This window comes from Dendrobates tinctorius, unplaced genomic scaffold (genome assembly GCF_039654945.1).
Source record: "Dendrobates tinctorius isolate UK_male_01 unplaced genomic scaffold, ASM3965494v1 ptg000039l, whole genome shotgun sequence".
In the NCBI taxonomy this organism is placed as follows: domain Eukaryota; kingdom Metazoa; phylum Chordata; class Amphibia; order Anura; family Dendrobatidae; genus Dendrobates; species Dendrobates tinctorius.
This window is the reverse complement of record NW_027361707.1, coordinates 31,416,830-31,436,791: the sequence shown is the minus strand read 5'-3', so window position 1 is coordinate 31,436,791 and position 19,962 is coordinate 31,416,830.

Sequence of the window (19,962 nt, the reverse complement as noted above, 5' to 3'; positions counted from 1 at the left end):
TTCAAGTGCGTGATGGAGGTACCCGAAGACGTGCGAGAAGCGTGTGCCAGCGAAGGTGTGCATGAGACCTTTAAAAAGGCAGTAAAGGCCTATAGTGTGAGCTGGGCACCAGAAGCAGACCAGTTGATGATACTGGCAGAAACGGAAGACACAGAGAGAAGGGTGGCTGTCCTGAAGGAGATGCACCTGCAATGTCTCCGCACGAAACAGATGCTCGTGAAGCGTAATTGGAAAGCCGCTCGACGTCTGGAGCTTGCAAGGGAAGCACAAAGTCGGCTGGGCTTTGTGGAAGACGTAATTCCGGTACCCAGAAATCTGGTGGGGAAAGTCGTTGGCAGACTTGGAAAGGTGATGCAGGAGATGGTGAATCGATCCAGTGTGAAGAGAGTGAGGATCCCACCTGCTGGTGAAATCCAAGTCGTTGTTGAAGATGACATGGTTCCTGTCATTGTGGTTGGTTCAGTGGAAAGCATTGGGAAGCTTCGCATGCTCCTGGAATATCGGGTAGCGTACCTGAAGGAGATTGAGCAGCTAAGACAGGATCGACTGCAGATGAATGAGCAGATAGAGAACGTCAGGTGGCGTCCACCTCCAACCCAAGGTGTAAGGACCCGAAGGGATCCTCCAAGGAATGAAAGGACAGGTAGTCGAAGGCAAGAACGTCGAGAGTCCGCAAGTGGCCGGTCTAATCTTAGTAACATAGGCCCGAGACTTGGCGGTGGACATAGCGACAGAGGGTCAGACTCAGACCAGCCAGTTGGCCCAGCTGGACGTGGGACTCATGACCGTGCGAACTGGGAGAGCCGGCCAGTGAGAGAAAGGTCGGGTGACGGAGTGCACTGCAGACAGGTGGAGACTAAAGAGTGTCTGGTCACACTGACGGACGTTGACGGGAAGGCCAAAGCCCAAGGCCGAGATACTGACCGCTGGGGGCAGGGGAGGCCTAACGTAAATATGCAGTATGACTACCGAAACAGACGGAGGTGGTCCTCCCGACTGGTAGGGCAAGGTGACATGGGTGTCAGGTCTCAAGATCCCTGGGTGATGTCATGTGTTCAACCCCACAAGTTTGAACAGAGGGGGGAGGTATGTGGTGTAGTTACCACTATGTCAGCTAGGGGGCGCTGTGTGGGTGTCCCAGGACGGGTGTACAGGCACATTCAGTGTGGTAACAGGAGCAGGGTCCTAAATGACCATTATGGGTCTCAAGGTGGGTGGCCTTGGGATGCTGGCTCCAGGGTGTATTGATCAGCAGAGGTACTGCTGATCTTTCTGTTACACTGTGTCAGGGAAGCCTGTGTGTGTCTATACAACCTTTAGTGATGTCATAGCCATGTGATCACCTGTGGGTGTGGTTACAGGGCTATGTAATTGAGGTGTTTGGCACATGTGTGAGAGTGAGTCTGTCTGAGTGTGGACAGACTTCCATGTGTCCAGGTGGGACACTACAGAGAGTGTATATGGGGAGGACTACAGCTCCCAGCATGTGCTGAGACTCTCAGTCCGAGTCTGAAGCCACGGACATTTCTGTTCCTTTGCCTGAAGTGAAGGTTACATTTCAGTGTTATGCTGTCTATGGTTTATGGAGTAATAAACCTGGTGAAATTTTAAAGGAACGTGCCTCATATTTGTCTCCCGCTGCACCTAAGCGAGTCAAATCCCTACAATACATATATATATATGCATACATACATACACACATTATCCATTGATGCATAGTTATCGTGGGAAGAAAAATTTGTATTTCCAAGATTTATTCCTTAGACACTATTGTTTGTATTTTTTTTCAGTTTCTGATAAAGGTGCGATTATACGTAGACCGAAATGTTATAACTTGCTTAATTGAGTATGACAAGGGTCAAAACAAGTGTAAGGGTCTGTGAAATAGATGTACAGTACATGGATGGCATAAGTATACCATTTGTGTGCTGTACACGTTTTAACATTGCAAAGTATAGGAGAAGCTTTGTCATTTATTGATTTTCTATCCATCTGTGAAAAACACTGACACACTGATGATCTCTTTGCTGATATGGCCCCTCAAGTGGTTCCATAAAATTCAACAACCTGTCTTCTGGATTGGGCAAAAATTTACTATTACTAGTATTATTAGCATTGCACTTTATAGCATCTATGATATGCTTTGATATACAGTTATAGGGATATACCCATAATAATGACCAAGAACCTATGCATACTGCTTACAGGACAACGGGCATAAATTATTATTATTATTGTTCATTTTTATAGCGCCATTTATTCCATGGCGCTTTACATGTGAATAAGGGGCATACATAGACAAGTACGATAAACATGAGCAATCCAAGGCACACACAAGTATAGAAGGAGAGAGGACCTTGCCTGAGAGGGCTCACAGTTTACAGGGGATGGGTGAGGATACTCAAGGAGAGGGTAGAGTTGGTCATGCCATGGTTCAGTAGACAGAGGATCACTGCAGGTTGTAGGCTAGTCGGAATAGGTGGGTCTTCAGGTTCCTTTTGAAGGTTTCTGTGGTAGGCGAAAGTCTGATGTGTTGGAGTAGAGAGTTCCATAGTATGGAGGAAGCACGGGAGAAGTCTTGTATGTGGTTATGGGAAGAAGAGATAAGAGGGGAGTAGAGAAGGAGATCTTGAGAGGATCAAAGGTTATGTGTAGGTAAGTACAGGGAGACCATGTCACAGATGTATAGAGGAGACAGGTTGTGGATGGCTTTGTATGTCATAGTTAGGGTTTTGAACTGGAGCTCCTGGACAATAGAAAGCCAGTGAAGTGTTTGGCAAAGAGGAGAGGCTGGGGAATAAGGGGAGACAGGTGGATTAGTCAGGCAGCAGAGTTTAGGATAGATTGGAGTGGTGCAAGAGTGCTAGAGGGGAGGCCAGAGAGTAGGAGGTTGCAATAGTCGAGACAGGAGATGATGAGGGCGTGCATGAGCATTTTTGCAGTTTCTTGGTCAAGGAATGTACAGATCCAGGAAATGTTTTTGAGTTGGAGTTGGCAGAAGGAAACAAGGGCTTGGATATGTGGCTTGAAAGAGAGGGCAGAATCAAGGATCACCCCGAGGCACCGAGCATGCGGGACTGGGGAAAGTGAGCAGCAATTCACGTTGATGGATATGTCTGGTGGAGTGGTAGAGTGAGATTGGGGAAATATGATGAATTCAGATTTGTCTATGTTCAGTTTTAGAAAGCAAGCAGAAAAGAAAAATGAAATAGCAGACAGACAGTGTGGGATTTTGGTCAGTAGGGAGGTGATGTTAGGTCCAGATAGGTAGATCTGCGTGTCATGGGTGTAGAGATGATGCTATAAACCGTGGGATTCTATGAACTGTCCCAGGCCGAAGGTGTAGATGGAGAAGAGTAGGGGTCCTAGAACTGAGCCTTGAGGAACACTGACAGACAGGGGGCGCGGTGAGGAGGTGGTGTGGGAAAGGGAGACACTGAATATCCAGTCTGTTAACTATAATGAGATCCAGGATAGGGCCAAATCTGTGATGCCAAGAGATGAGAAAATCTGTAGCAAGAGGGAATGGTCCACAGTGTCAAAGGCAGAAGACAGGTCCGGGAGAAAGAGGACAGAGTAGTGTCACTTGCTCTTGGAGGTTAATAGGTCATTGGTGACTTTAGTTAGGGCAGTTTCAGTTGAGTGATGCGGTCAGAAGCCAGATTGTAACCGGTCAAAGAAGGACAAGGAGGAGAGGTGGGAGGACAGTTCAAGATAGACATACTGTTCCAGTAGATTTGAGGCATAAGGGAGAAGTGATATCGGGCGATAGCTTGACACAGAGGATGGGTCGAGGGAGGGCTTTTTAAGGATGGGTGTTATTGAGACATGTTTGAAGGATGAGGGGAAGTCACCATTTGTAAGTGAAAGGTTCAAGAGATGTGTGAAAAAGTGTTTACCTCCTTACTGATTTCCTATTCTTTTGTATATCACACTAAAATGTTTCAGATCACCAAACAAATTTAAATATTAGACAAAGATAACACAAGTAAACATAAAATGCAGTTTTTAAATGAAGGCCTTTATTATTAAGGGAAAAAGAAGTTCAATCCTACAGGACCCTGTGTGAAAAAGTGATTGCCCCCTTAACCTACCATCTGGTTGGACCATCCTTAGTAACAACAACTGCAATCAAACATTTGCCATTACTGGCAATGAGTCTTTTACAACAATCTGGAGGAATTTTGGCCCACTGATCTTTGCAGAATTGTTGTAATTCAGTCACATTGGAGTGCTTCTGAGCATGAACCGCCTTTTTAAGGTCATGCCACAGCTTCTCATTCAGATTAAAGTCAGAAGTTTGACTAGGCCACTCCAAAGTCTTAATTTTGTTTTTCTTAAGCCATTCAGAGGTGGACTTGCTGGTGTGTTTTGGATCATTGTCCTGCGGCATAACCCAAGTCCACTTCAGCTTGAGGTCATGAACAGATGGCTAGATACTCTCCTTTAGGATTTTTTGGTAGACAGCAGAATTCATGGTTACACTTACCACAGAAAGTCTTCCAGGTCCTGAAGCAGTGAAACAACCCCGGACCATCACACTACCACCACCATATTTTAATGTTGGTATGATGTTCCTTTTCTGAAATGCTGTGCTACATTTACACCAAATGTAATGGGACATACACCTTCCAAAAAGTTCAAGTTGTGTCTCATCACTCCACAGAGTATTCTTCCAAAAGTCTTGGGGATTATAAAGATGTTTTCTGGCAAAACTGAGACAAGCCTTTGTGTTTTTATTGATTAGCAGTAGTTTTCATCTTGGAACTCTGCCATGCAGGCCATTTTTGCCCAGTCTCTTTCTTATGGTGGGGTCATGAACTCTGACTTTAACTGAGGCAAGTGAGGTCTGCAGTTCTTTGGATGTTGTGGTGGGGTCTTTTGTGACCTCTTGGATGAGTGATCGCAACACTCTTGGGGTAATTTTGGCTGGCCAGCCACTCCTGGGAAGGTTCACCACTGTTCCATCGCCATTTGTGGATATTGACTGTCACTGAGGTTTGATGGAGTCCCAAAGCTTGAAAAATGGCTTTATAACATATTCCAGACTGATAGATAGATCTTAATTACTTTGTTTCTCATTTGTTCTAGAATTTCTTTTGGATCATGGCATGATGTCTACCTTTTAGGGTGTGTGCACACGCTGCGGATTCTGCTGCGGTTCCGCAGCGGATTTGGCCACTGCGGATCCGCAGCAGTTTTTGCTGCGGGTGTACAGTACCATAATATCCTATGGATATTAAAAACCGCGGTGCGGATTTTTCCGCGCGGTTTTTGTGCGGTCTTGAAACCGCAGAAAGAATTGGCATGTCAATTCTTTCTGCGGATTCCGCTGCGGTTTGCCATCTCCTCCATTGTGGAGATGAAAAACCCCAGGGCAAAACCGCAGAGCAATCCGCAGGTAAAACCGCAGGTCTTTTGACCTGCAGATTTACCTGCGGATTTTACAAAATCCGCGCGGCCAAATCCGCACCCCAATCCGCAGCGTGTGCACTTACCCTTAAGGATCTTTTGGTCTACTTCACTTTGTCAGGCAAGTCCTAAGTGATTTCTTTATTGAAAAAAGGTCTGGCACTGTAAGTCTGGATTTCTTTTTATTTTAATAATAGAGACCTTCATTTAAAAAATGCATTTTGTGTTTACTTGTGTTTTCTTTGGCTAATATTTAAGTTTGTTTGGTAGTCTGAACATTTAAGTGTGAGACACGTGCGAAAGAATAGGTGATCAGGAAAGGGGCAAACACTTTTTCACACAACTGCACCTATTTACGTCCTTTGTCCTGTAAACAGTATGCATAGGTTCCTGGTCATTATTATGTGTATATCCCTATTTCTAAATGTGACTATTAAAAGTATAGTTTTAACAATAGAATCTCATTGCTATTTACTGAGTTTATTCCAGGAGACTGAGGCCACGTTCACACGTTAAGTATTTGGCCAGTATGTTACATATGACAAAACCAGGAGTGGGATAATCAGAGTGAAAGTATAATAGAAACATGTCACCTCTTCTGTGTTTACCACCTACTCCAGGTTTTGGCTTGCAAATACTGATATAAAATAGTGATCAAATACTGAACGTGTGATCGTGGCCTTACATCCAGGACTACGCATTGGGTGTTTTTCGCTTACAAATACTGATGTAAATAACTGACTAGAGATGAGCGACTTTGCCTTTTTTAGGGTCGAGTCGGGTCAAAAGAAATCGGCCGACTACAGGGAAAAGTCGGAGGCCGACTGAAACACGAAACCCAATGCAAGTCAATGGGGAAGCAAAGTCGGCAGGGAGTGGAGGACAGTAAACACACCTACAGTGGCCATTTCAATGCCAAAAGCATCAATTCTTATTACTGAAGCTTGTCAAACTTAATTTACTTCATAATAATAGTTACGCATTGAAAACTGGGGGTTATTTGGCTAAAGTTGTGGGGGGGTAGGGCTGGCTCCAGGTTTTCGTGTGCTCTGGGCCAAAGAGTGTCAGTGCGCCCCTTTAACACATACCACAACTCATGATGCTCCAATACAGCACAGAAATATAGGTATAGTACAATGACAAATACTTCACTGCTTACATGACATGACTGATCTATTTTAAATTCTACAATAGCTCAAAAAAAGGACAGTATATTACTCCATACAGTATTATGGCCACCACATTTTGCACCATACAGAATAATGAGCCCCATATATTTCTCCATACAGAATAATTGGTCACATATAATGTTCCATACAGTATATGATGAGCTCCACATAATGCTACAGTATATGATGGTCCCCATGGATGATGCTCCAGCGCATGATGGTCCCTAATAATGCTCCATATACAGTATAATGGGCTCCATTTCTAATTCTCCAGTGCATAATGGTCCCCGTAAATGCTGCTCCAGTGTCTGATGTCCCCAATCTGGAATGCTCCAGTATATGATGGGCCTAATGGATGATGCTCCAGTATATGATGGGCCCTAATAATGCTCCATATATAATGGGCCCCATTTCTAATGCTCCAGTGTATAATGGGCCCCGTAAATGCTGCTCCAGTGACTGATGTCCCCCATTTGGAATGCTCCAGTATATGATGGGCCTCATGGATGAGGCTCTAGTGTATGATGGGCCCTAATAATGCTCCATACATAATGGGCACCATTTCTGATTCTCCAGTGTATAATGGGCCCAGTAAATGTTGCTCCAGTGTCTGATGTCCCCCATTTGGAATGCTCCAGTATATGATGGGCCCCATTTTTAATTAACCTAGGCATGGTATGTGAAAAGAACTCCATGGAATGATCTGAAGTGTGTGCTGCCGCATCCTTCACTTTTGGTGTGGGTGAAGGACACAAGGAAAGGGGTTGCTCCTGACCAGAAGCCTGCACTGACGACTCAGTGCTTTCATTTTTTTAAACTTCAGAAGAGGAGGCGATAGAGCTGGAGGCTGTTTCAGCAATGTAATCCAAAAACAGATCCTGATGCTCCGGCTTTAAAAGCAGTCTACCTACTCCCAGAAAAGGGAGCCTTTTCTACCTACTCCCAGAAAAGGGAGCCTTACAGGCCTTCCAGAGCTACACCATGACGCAGGCTCAACACCTCCTGCCTTAGCTGCTATTGTGTTTTTGGCACTACCAGCAGGTGCACCACCACCACCATCAGTACCAGGTGGCCCCCCATGCCCACGTCCGCGTCCTCTTCCACCACACTTCCTCATGTTTTGGAAAATGGACCCAAAATGCCAGCAGATATATGGTACTGTATCAGAAGTGTACAGCTCTATACAGTCTAGGGATAACAGTAAATCTCTGTATATATTTCATGAGTCATACACAGACGCTCACAGGCTCAGTATGGATTACACAAGAATATGAAAAGCTGTAAATGGGTAATGTAATACAAGCCTACTGCTGTATACAGTGTTGGGGTAATCTTAAAGCCCCAAATATATTTCCGGAGTAACAGACAGACGTTCATAGGCTCATTATGGATTACACCAAAATCTAAATAGCAAAAAAGGTTACTGTATCAGAAGCGTACAGCTGTATACAGTGTTCGCCAAATTTGAAATCTCGGTATATATTTCCTGAGTCACCCTCAGACGCTCACTCAGTCTGGGTTTGATCATAATAAAAAATGTTGTAAAAACAGTACTGGATAACAAGATAGCAAGTATATATATTATAGGGTACAATTGAAATCTCCGTGTACATAGTCCTGTAGTCACTCTCAGAAGCTTACTCAGTATGGATTTGACCATAATACTAAATGTCGAACAAAGGTACTGTATAACAAGATATAAGCTTTATCGAGTATAGGGTAAAAATTGGTATCTCCGATTCACCGTATATATAGAAGGCGTAAACCACACACGCTCACTCACTATGGATGATACCGTAATAAAAAATTTTGAACAAAGGTACTGTAACAGCACATACCAGGTGTATCCAGTCTAGGGTACTTGTAAATTTCCGTCTATACTTCCGGAGTCAGACACAGACACTCTGTCACGCTTACCGCTCCCGCTCCCGTTGGTCCCACGCTCGCCGCCTCCACCGCGCTCTCGGCTCCTGCCGCTGCCTCCATCTCTGGGTCCGCACTGCCCGTGACCTCCTGGCATGCCCGCCGCTCCCGGCGCGCTCCTGCAGCAGGCGCGCGCCCGCCGGCTCTCCTGCCTCCTGCCCCACGGTCAGCCTCAGTGCTCTGCCTAGGGCGCATGTGCCCCTCGCACCCCAGGTCACAGCACAGACTAAGCCATCTCACCTCTCCGCCTCCATGACCCTGCTGACCTGACCCGGAACTGCTGCTCCTATAAAAGGTAGCTCCCCCTCCTGATCGCTGCCTGATTGTCTATTGTGTTCCACAACAGATTCACGGGTCGACCTTATTCTGCCTAGTGCCCTGTCTTGTGCTTGTATTCCGCCTTGTCTCCCCAGCTGATCTCTCACCTCCTTTGCATTGTCTTCCAGAGTCCGCCGTTCCAGTCCGTGCCTGTCTTTTCCTGTGTGTGCCTTACCTAGCCATTCTTGCCTGCTCCTGTGCCTCCGTTCCTTTTCTCCATCCAGTCCTGCAGCTGTCCCTCCGGTGTTCACCGGCCTGCCCGGTCCACCCTCTAGCCCGATGCCTGCCTATCTACTCCTCCAGTTGTCCCCAAGGTATCAGCTTCCATGGCGATAGTCTCCTCCGGGCCTGCCCCTAACGCTCCCTGTATAGGGGGTGGTACACCTGGCCCACTTGCCCGGGTGCAGGTTCGTCATCATGGTCCTGTGGGTTCACGCTTGGAGTCCTCGCAGCCTCACAGAACAATCAGGCCATGGACCCCGCTGGTACCCCGACCCTGACACAAAAGGAACTTTTGTTCCTGCGGGAAAATCAGGCGAGGATAATGTCTTTCCTCAAATCCATGGAGTCCCGTTTGTCGTCGCTACAGGTCTCGGATCCGGGAAGTACTGCCCAGATCGCCGGCCTCCAACAGGAGCTTGCCCAGCAGCGCGACACTCAGGTTCACATACTGAATTACATGGCCTCGGTGGACAACCACCTGCTGGCCCTCCAGACCGCGGCCGCAGTCCCGGCACAGCCTGCGGCTCCGCTTCCATCTCCTCATTTGGCTAAGCCCCTGTGATACAGTGGCGACCCCAAATCATGTAGAGGGTTTTTAAATCAATGCCAGCTACACTTTGAGTTGCTGCCACAACAGTATCCCACCGATCGAGCCAAGGTGGCCTTTATCATGTCCCATTTAGAAGGAGAGGCCCTTGCTTGGGTTAACCCCCTCTGGGAACGAGATGACCCCTTAGTCGCCCAACTCTCCTTTTTCCTGGACACCTTTCGTAAGGTGTTTGATGAGCCGGGTCGCCAGGCCTCTTCCACCGAATCACTGTTCAATCTTCACCAGGGCACGCTCTCGGTAGGTCAGTACTCCATTCGGTTTCATACCCTGTCCTCAGAGTTGGGTTGGAACAATGAGGCCTTGGTGGGAGCCTTTTGGTGGGGCCTTTCTGGTCGAATCAAGGATGAGTTGGCGGGTAGAGATACTCCAACCTCCCTGGAAGATCTGATCTCTTTGGCCACCCGCATCTACCTACTATTTCAGGAACGTTCCCGAGAGGTCGCTAGAGAGAGAAGACCTTCTTGCGCTCCTTCAGCCGCTCGTAGTCCATCCCGTTCCCGCCCAGTGCCAGCTTCCACGGCCCCGGTACTGGAACCCATGTAAGTGGATCGCCTTAAACCGGTGGAGGAGCGCCGGAGAGAAAGGGTCGAACACAGGCTCTGTTTCTATTTTGGGAGTGCGTCCCACTTCCTTCGTTCCTGTCCTATACGTCCGGGAAACGCCTCCGCCTAGGACAGGTAAGAGAGGCCTCCCTAGGTAATTGTGACTCCTCTCTACCCTTGACTCTTTCTGTCCTTTTGCACCTAGGTACTAAACATTTTTCTGAATGGGCCTATATTGATTCCGGGGCAGCTGGTAACTTTATTCAACTCGAGGCAGTTAGGAGACTTCGGACTCCTGTCAGATCCCTGGAGACTCCTCGGCAGATTGCGTCGGTCGACGGCCAACCCCTGCGGGAGTCCGTTACTCAGGTCACCGAAGAGGTGGAACTTCAGATTGGGGCTCAGATTACAGCGGGAGAAGATAGTATTCTACGTGCTGCCTTCTTTATCCCATACCATCCTTTTGGGCCTTCCTTGGCTAAGAACACACGAGCCTACCTTAGACTGGCGTTCTGGTGACGTTCTGTGGTGGGGCCAACCTTGCCAGGATAAGTGTCTGCTCACCGTACAGCCGCAGAATTTCTCACATTCTACGTTGACATCAACAGAGTTACCTTCCATCTACTGGGCCTTTTTGGACATCTTTGACAGGAAGGAAGCGGAGACCCTGTCGCCGCATCGTCCATATGACTTCCCCATCGACCTTGTCTCCGGTTCCACTCCGCCCCGTGGTCGAATCTATTCGTTGTCCCCTTCCGAGACCCAGGCTATGTCCGAATACGTTCAGGAGAATCTGGCCAAAGGTTTCATTCGCAAGTCATCCTCACCCGCAGGAGCCGGGTTCTTTTTTGTCAAGAAGAAGGATGGGACCCTTCGTCCCTGTATTGACTACAGAGGTCTCAACGATATCACCATTAAGAACAAATACCCCTTCCTCTCATTCCGGAGCTATTTGACCATCTACGGGGTGCACGGATCTTCACAAAATTAGATCTTCGAGGGGCCTACAATCTGGTCCGAATCCACTCTGGTGATGAATGGAAGACCGCTTTCAACACCCGTGACGGTCACTATGAGTACCTCGTTATGCCCTTTGGCTTGTGCAATGCCCCCGCAGTGTTCGAAGAATTTGTCAATGACATATTTCGAGATCTACTCTACTCCTGCATGGTGGTTTACTTGGATGACATCCTGGTGTTTTCCTCGGATTTGTCTACGCACAGAAAAGACGTACGCCAAGTCCTTCTTCGTCTGAGAAAACATCGTCTCTATGCCAAGCTTGAAAAATGCACCTTCGAACAGTCGTCACTGCCGTTTTTGGGTTACACCATTTCCGATTCTGGCTTGCGCATGGACCCTGGAAAAGTGTCTGCTGTACTCAACTGGCCGCGTCCCCAGGGAATCAAGGCAGTCCAGCGGTTACTGGGATTCGCCAACTATTACCGAAAAGTGGACAGCTCTATAAGGTGTAGGTCTGGAAAAATGGAAAATCTCCTCTGTTTGTTTTTTCAGAGTCACACACAGATAGCTTGTATTTGTCCGTGATACCAGTCGGTACACGGTAGTGTGTGAGGAGCGTACACCGCTATACGGTGTCTGTATGGAAAATTGTCAATCTCTGTCTATTTTTATACGGAGTGACACACGCTGTCTCTGTATAGTTTTGACCGTTAGCAAGCAGCAGATATACGAAACTGTTTGAAAAGCGGACAGCTCTATAAGGTGTAGGTCTGGAAAAATGGAAAATCTCCTCGGTTTGTTTTTCCAGAGTAACACAGATAGCTTGTATTTGACTGTGATACCAGCCAGTACACGGTAGTGTGTGAGGAGCGTACACCGCTATACGGTGTGTGAAAAAATGAACGCTCGGTAACTCACCAGAACAAAATAATAAAATTCGGAGTGCTTTGAAAAAAGAAGTTTGAACAGCAGTGTGCACACAGCAATGCTGCTATCAGGTAGCCTTAAAAGGCAGCCTAATCACCACCAGCGCTGCTGCACACAACAAAAATTCTCCCCTTTCACTGCACACTGACTGTACAGTGAAAAGTGCTATCAGCAGAAGCAATTTTTTTTTTCTTCTTCCCTGCCTAACGCTCTCCCTTATTCAGAATCAGCAGCAGCACCTCTCCCTATTGTAAGATCAGCAGAAGTAAGATGGCGGTCGGCGGTCACAGCCTTTTATAGCCACTGTGACGCCACACAAAGCCAGCCAATCACTTCAATGCCCTTCTCTAAGATGGTGGTGGCCACTGCCCATGTCATCGCGTTGCTCAAAGTGTGCGTCCTCCATCATTGGCTGAGAAAAGGCGCTGGAAGCATTATTTGAAATGCGACTTTGGCGCTCGGCTCGGCGACCTCATGGCCGACTTCACGCTAGGGTCGGGTTTCGAACGGCGAAACCCGACTTTAGCTAAAGTCGGCGATTTTTTAATTTGACCGACCCGTTTCGCTCAACTCTATAACTGACCAAATACTGGACATGTGAATGTGGCCTTATTGAACATAGAGTGCAAGCCAAATACCAGATCAGGTACTGTCATTAATAACAAAACCACAATATTGCAAACAAATTAAGCTGCCAAACTGCAAAACCATCGGGGTCTGAACATAATTTCTTGTGGATGGAGACAAAATCTAAAACATCCATATCTGTGGATTCTATCAATTATATGTTACATCCACTACACATCATCTGGGACTTAAACTGGTTTCCAGCTTTGCTGGCCTGTGTAAAGCCTGTATAATAATTGGGTAATATTCCGCTTAGACTGGTGTTCTCAATCAGTATGTATTTAATGAGTATATATTTCATGTGCATGTTTGATAAAACTCAATGTTATTTGTGAGTCAGTTATTTTACGCAATTATTGTGGTGATTTGTTGGGATCATCCACAGCATGTTTCATATCAGGGCGAGAGATATTAATGCATGTGCCCTTTCTATCTTATGCTTATTTTAGCTTTATATTTATTATTGCCTGTGGGTGTTTTAGCAATTTTCAATAAATTGTCTTTTATTTTAACACTTAGAGAGTCGTCATTGAGTTTATTTCTTTAGTATTTATTGACGTCATTAGGTGTCACGTCCTCACAGTGTAGATATTATTGAGCGCAGATGTGTCTCTCATTTCCATATATCAGGTGTAGTTTTTAATGACACCATTCACTATACAGTGAAAAACAAGAAAAAAAAGAGGATAAATTAAATGTCCACCTTTTGTAATTTATAGGCCTGAATGCTTTCTAGCAAATATATTGCAAGCCATACGTCTGCAAGACGTCAGTCTGCAGTGTACATCATACAAGTGTGGGATATGAATTAATCCAGAATTGAACCAGAAGGGAATTGAAGGTAGCTGAATACAGTCACTGTAACAATGTTTCTGTTTGTTTTCACTCTCACCCCTATAATCCTTCACTTTATGCTGACCCCCCTAGTCCCTACACCTAGTAAGGTCACCTCTCCCTCCATCCTCCCCATCCATATCACCTCCACCTCAAATCTGTTCCTCAACATACAATCCTTTGTCTCCAAACACAGACAGCCCTCTCATGCCCTCTCTTGCTCCCACCTGCTAACACTCCATTTGCTCCTCCTGACTGCCGGTGATAACTCTCCAAATCCTGGTCCTCCTCACCACATTCCCACAGTCATTTCTACCTCCCATTCACGCTCTATCAAAAATTTCTGTAACCTCTCTAACCTTACACCCATTTGCCCAGCCCCCGCTTCCCCAGTCCCACTAACAGGAGCTCTGTGGAATGCTCGCTCTGTCTGCAACAAACTTTCATACATCCATGATCTCTTCATTACTAACAAACTTTCCTTCCTCGCTATCCCCGATACCTGGCTCACCCCCCCAACACAGCCTCTCCAGCTGTACTTTAATATGGTGGATTCCACTTTTCCCACAGACCCCACCCAAGCAGCAAGCATGGTGGAGGAGTTGGTTTTCTCCTGTCAGATAACTGCTCCTTCACCCAAGTCCCACTGCCACCCTCTGTTAACCTTCCTTCCTTTGAGGTGCACTCTGTGTGCATCTACTCCCCCTGCAGTCTCCAAATGGCTGTCATTTACCGCCCCCCAGGGCCAGCCACCACCTTCTTCGACCACTTCACCACCTGGCCACTTCATTTCCTCTCTGCTGACATCCCCACTATCATCATGGGTGACTTCAACATCCCCATTGACACTTCCCTCTCAGCTGTCACTAAACTTCTATCTCTCTTTTCTTCCTTTGGCCTCACTCAATGGACTTCTGCAGCCACTCAAAAAGATGGCCACATCTTCACCCGCCTCTGCTCTCTATCTAACCTCTCTAACGCACCTCTCCCTGTTTCTGACCATAACCTACCTACATTTTCTTCCCTCTCCTCTCCAGGTCCATAATCACCACTCCACGAACTTGCACACCCTCACAGACATCTTAAACACCTTGATTTATACTCACTTTCTGAATCCCTCCTCCCTCTTACAGACATAAGTTCCTTACACAATGTGGACACTGCTGCCACTTTATATGACACCACATTAGTTGCAGCTCTGGAATTGGTTACCCAACTCACATATAATGTCAAAGTTCACAAAATCAACAGACAGCCCTGGCCCAGCAGCCTGACCAAAGAACTAAGACGGGCTTCCAGGGTTGCTGAGCAGAGATGGAAAAGATCCCACTCCAATCAGCACTTCATCACATTCAAAAAGACCCTCATTACTTTCAAGGCCACTCTAACTGCAGGAAAACAAACCTACTTCTTCTCTCATATCCTCGCTGTCTCACAACCCTAAACAGGTATCACTTTCAATTCTCTCCTCCTTCCCCAGCAAGTTCTCCCTCACCACTCATCTCAGCTGAAGTCTTTTCCTCATTCTTCAAGCAGAAGATTGATAACATCAGAAAAAACTATAACCCCCTCAACCTCTCTTCCTAACTGTTCAGCCCTCCTCCAAAACCAACTTCTCCACCATCACAGAACATCAAATGTCCACTCTACTCCTAAGATCACATCACTAAAGTCACCAATGACCTACTAACCGCCAAAGCCAAGTGACACTACTCTGTCCTCTTCCTCCTGGACCTGTCCTCTGCCTCTGACACAGTGGACCACTCCTGTTGTGAACTCATTTTCTGGTCTGCCTCTGGTTTCTGGTGAGGGAGCTGGTTGTGCTGACAGAGGAGTTGTGAGATCTCTTTCCGGGCTCCCTCTGGTGGTGGCAGGAGGTAATGAAGCTGATCTAATTAACAGAGACCTGCCACCTGATAATGAGGAAGAGGATTGGACATCTGGAGTCTCAGACTGGATTTAAGACAGCCGACTCCCTATTTCCATGCTGGTGATTTTTTCCTGCCTCCTGAGGTCTTAGTTTCCAGCTCAGTTCCTGCCTTCTCAAGCTAAGTTGTCTTTGCTAATGTTCACATTTGATTTGGTTTTGTCTATTCAGTTTTTTGTGTGGTCAGCCAGCCCCGGCTGGGGCTGTGCTGAATTTCCACTGTTTTGTCACTGTATGTGCCAGTTTGCTTTTTTGTCCCTTATTAGATTGGCCTCTTTTTGCTCTGTTCTCAGAACATGCCAGAGTGCTGATATAGTGGGTGAAGTCTAGTGACTTCAGGGTTTTTTTGCTATCAGAAGTGTTGGATATTTTTGCAGGGTTTTTTGGTGTGATTGCAGACAGTATCTTTCCTTTCCTGTCCTTTCTAGTTAGTGTGGGCCCCATCATTTGCTCAGCCTATTTTCCTACCTGTGTTCGTGTTTTCATCTTATCTCACCGTCAATACATGTGTGGGGGCTGTCTATTCCTTTGGGGTCTGCTCTGGGGCAGTTTTAGATTTCCCCTTTTCTTGCTTTAGGCTTATTTAGTCCTCAGGCTGTGACGAGGCATCTAGAATCATCGTAGGTACGCTCCACAGCTGCTGTTAGTTGTGTGGTTAGGATTAGGGGTCTGCAATCCACGTAGTTACCAACCTCTCTGGTTTTCTGTGACTTGGCTTGGTCTTGTTTTCCTCCTCGGTGACCCATTCATAACACACTCCCTATTACTACAGACCCTCTCATCTCTCGGCATCACAGACTTGGCCCTCATCATACCTAACAGATCGCATATTCAGAGTCTCCCACTCGCACACCACCTACTCACCTCGCCCCTAAAGGTCGGAGTCCCACAAGGTTCAGTCCTAGGGCCCCTGCTCTTCTTCATTTACACCTTCGGCCTGGGACAGATCATAGAGTCCCACGGCTTTCAGTATCATCTCTATGCCAACGACACACAGATCTACACCTCTGGACCAGATATCACCATCCTACTAAACAGAATCCCACAATGTCTGTCTGCTATTTCATCCTTCTTCTCTGCTAGATTTCTAAAACTTAATATGGACAAAACAGAATTCATCATCTTTCCCCATCTCATTCGACCCTCCCAATGGACCTATCCATTAAAGTAAATGGCTGCTCACTCTCCACAGTCCCAGAAGCTTGCTGCCTTAGGGTAATCCTTGACTCTGATCTCTCCTTCAAACAACATATTCAAGCCCTCTCCATATCCTGCAGACTTCAATTCAAAAATATTTCCTGGATCCGAACATTCCTTAACCAAGAATCTGCAAAAACCCTAATCCATGCCCTCATCATCTCCCGCCTTGACTACTGCAGCCTCCTGCTCTATGGCCTCCCTTCTAACACTCTCACACCCATCCAATCTATTCTAAGCTCTGCTGCCCAACTAATCCACCTGTCCCCGCGCTATTCCACAACCTCCACCCTCTGTCAGTCTCTGCATTGGCTCCCTATTACCCAAAGACACCAGATCAAAATCCTAACCATGAGATACAAAGCCATCCACAACCTGTGTCCTCCATACATCTGTGACCTCGTCTCCCGGTACTTACCTGCACGCAATCTCCGATCCTCACAAGATCTCCTTCTCTACTCCTCTTTTATCTCCTCTTCCCACAATCGTATAAAAGACTTCTCATGCGCATGCCCCTTACTCTGGAACTCTCTACCATAACATATCAAACTCTGGAGTAACCACCGATGCACCAAACCGCCGCACGACCAGCTTTGCCCTCACCTATTGTATCCTCACCCAGCCCTTGTAGATTGTGAGCCCTTGCGGGCAGGGTCCTTCTCTCCTCCTGTACAAGTAGTGACCTGTGATAAGATTACTGTACTTGTTTTTTATTATGTACACCCCTCTTCACATGTAAAGCACCATGGAATAGATGGCACTATAATAATAAATAATAATTATAATTTTATAGTATATAGCTGGTTTCCATGGAGCACAGCCTCTAGCTGAGAGTGTGTAGTAGTTAGATTGCAGGAAATGGGTTAACTGTTAACATCCCAGGAAACTCTTCAATCCAGTTGATTTCTATACAGCAGTAAGGCTAGTTTCACATTTGCGCTTTTGAGCGCAGCGACGGCCGGCGCACGGCCGCCGCTAAGCCCCGCCCCCTGCTGCGCCTCTGCCGGTAGCTCCGCCTACCGCCGCATGACGCTGCATGCGTCCTGCGTCCCCTATCTTTATCACTGGGGGCGCAGGCCATGCGCAGTATGTGTTTGGCGGCGCATGAGTCCTTTTCACGGTGCGCCGAGCGCAACCAAACTGCAGCAGATTGCGTTTGGTGCTGGTCAGCGCACCGTGAAAAGGACGCATGCGCCGCCAAATGCATACTGCGTACAGCTTGCGCCCCCAGTGATAAACATAGGGGACGCAGGACGCATGCAGCGTCGTGCGGAGGCGGGGTTTGGCGGCAGCCGTGTGCAGGCCGTCGCTGCGCTCAAAAGCGCAAATGTGAAACTAGCCTTAGCTGCTTACCTCCCTGCCATCTTCTGAAAAGATGCAGTTATAAAACACCAACCCGCAGCTTTCAGCTCTGTCCTGAGCTGTGTGCTTGTTCAAATGCCATATTATCTCTAAGTGTAAATATTTGGATATAAACTCCAGAACAAACCACTTACCTATTTATTAATTACTTATTTTACTCATTTACATAGCGCCATTAATTCCACAGGGCTTTACAGACATTATCGGCACTATGCAAATACAGGGAGAATATACAATCTCTTTGCAGATTTTATCCTTGGCTGGATTTGAACCCAGGACTCCAGCGCTGCAAGGCTGCAGTGCTACCACTGAACCACCACGCTGCGCTTATGGCTGAAGTGTTATTGTAGAACTTGTCCTGCGCTTTATAGTGTGACTAATACTATGGTTCTACTATTCACCAGAGCTGTCGCTCAAGGAGAAGAGCCCACCCTGCTAGAAACCAGGAAGGAAGGAAACTGTAGGGAGGCTGCAGTGCTCTGAGCTACTCAAGAGACCACTTGATAATAGCCCTAGAAATGTTGTAATCTAGCCACAAAACTGTATGCAGTATTTCTAGTAATCCCATAGACAAAGAATTAAGTAGTTGTGGGCCTGTATGGCCACTGCTCAATTCCAAGAGGGCATTTTAGAGCCCTGTTCTCAGAAACAAAGGGGGAATCCTGGTAGTCGAACCTCCACAGATCAAAAAGTTGTCACGTATCTTGTGGATACTGTAAGTAATAACTTGTTGTTCATGTTGGGAATAGCCCGATGGTGAATGTAGAAAATGCAAATATATACACTTAAAAAAGGTGAAAATTAAAAGGAGAATAAGGCACAATTATAAAACAGGCTAAAAACATAAAAAAGACTAAAAGGTGCAAATGCAATAATGGCTTAGGGTCTACGTTTTTTTTTTCTTTCCAACTGTGTATAAATGATCGCTCTGTCCAAGCTCTGGTGTATATGATGAAGACGACTGCTTACATGTTTACATAATTCTCTATTAAATGTCCTAATCAAATAAAGCATCAGAAAATTGCTCTATAATAGCTATGACCTTCACAGCATGTCGGCTATAATTGATGATATGTCAAAGTGGTGACTTTTTAAGCAAAATATAATTAAATTGGGTTAATAGTGAGAAGAAAAAAAAATGACATGGCATGAGTAGAATGGCGGATTATTCCATATTGGGATTGGAGTAATCAAGCAGAGCAATTTTGCAAAAGGGATGACATTCTGAAATATTAATTGAAGGTCGTTTTCTAAGGATTTTCTATGTTTTATGAATTACTCATCAGATACCACTCTGAAAGCAATTTTAAAGACAATTTTAATGCAACGCTGAAAGAACAGTGATAAAATAAGGGGCCAAATATCTCTCCGTTAATTGACTCGATGAAATAAATGCATACGATTTCAAGTAGAAATCAAAAGCATAAAGACAGTGACAAATGAGGATGATTGATTTGACCACTGCGATGTTCAGTAAGTGCGAGTTTCTTGTAAAGGTATAAAAAGCAGAATGTGTGTATATATCTTTTACTCTATACAAATGTCACACTGGGGAATATATATATTTATACCTCCATGGGCTATTGAGCGGCAGAGATGGCCACGTTTAGAGAATATCCACAATAAAGAAGCAATTTAAACAGTGAATGGAGGTTGTGTTGTAGTTCTCTGCACAGCGGGTGCGCAGAGAAGAACGCCACAATGTAGGAAAAATCAATGAAGGAGTCACAGCGTTCAACGAGCGCTGAGATCCATTCATTCTAAAGATCAGTGGGATCCAGGCAGTTAGACCCCCATCGATCAGGAAGTGATGGCATTTCCTACCTGTATGCCTTCTCTTAGTTCAGTGGGAAAAGCACTTTACATATTCGGTTACCTGTTGAACAGAATGTGAATCATTCACATAGGGAAAAGTAGTTTTTTTTTCATTAT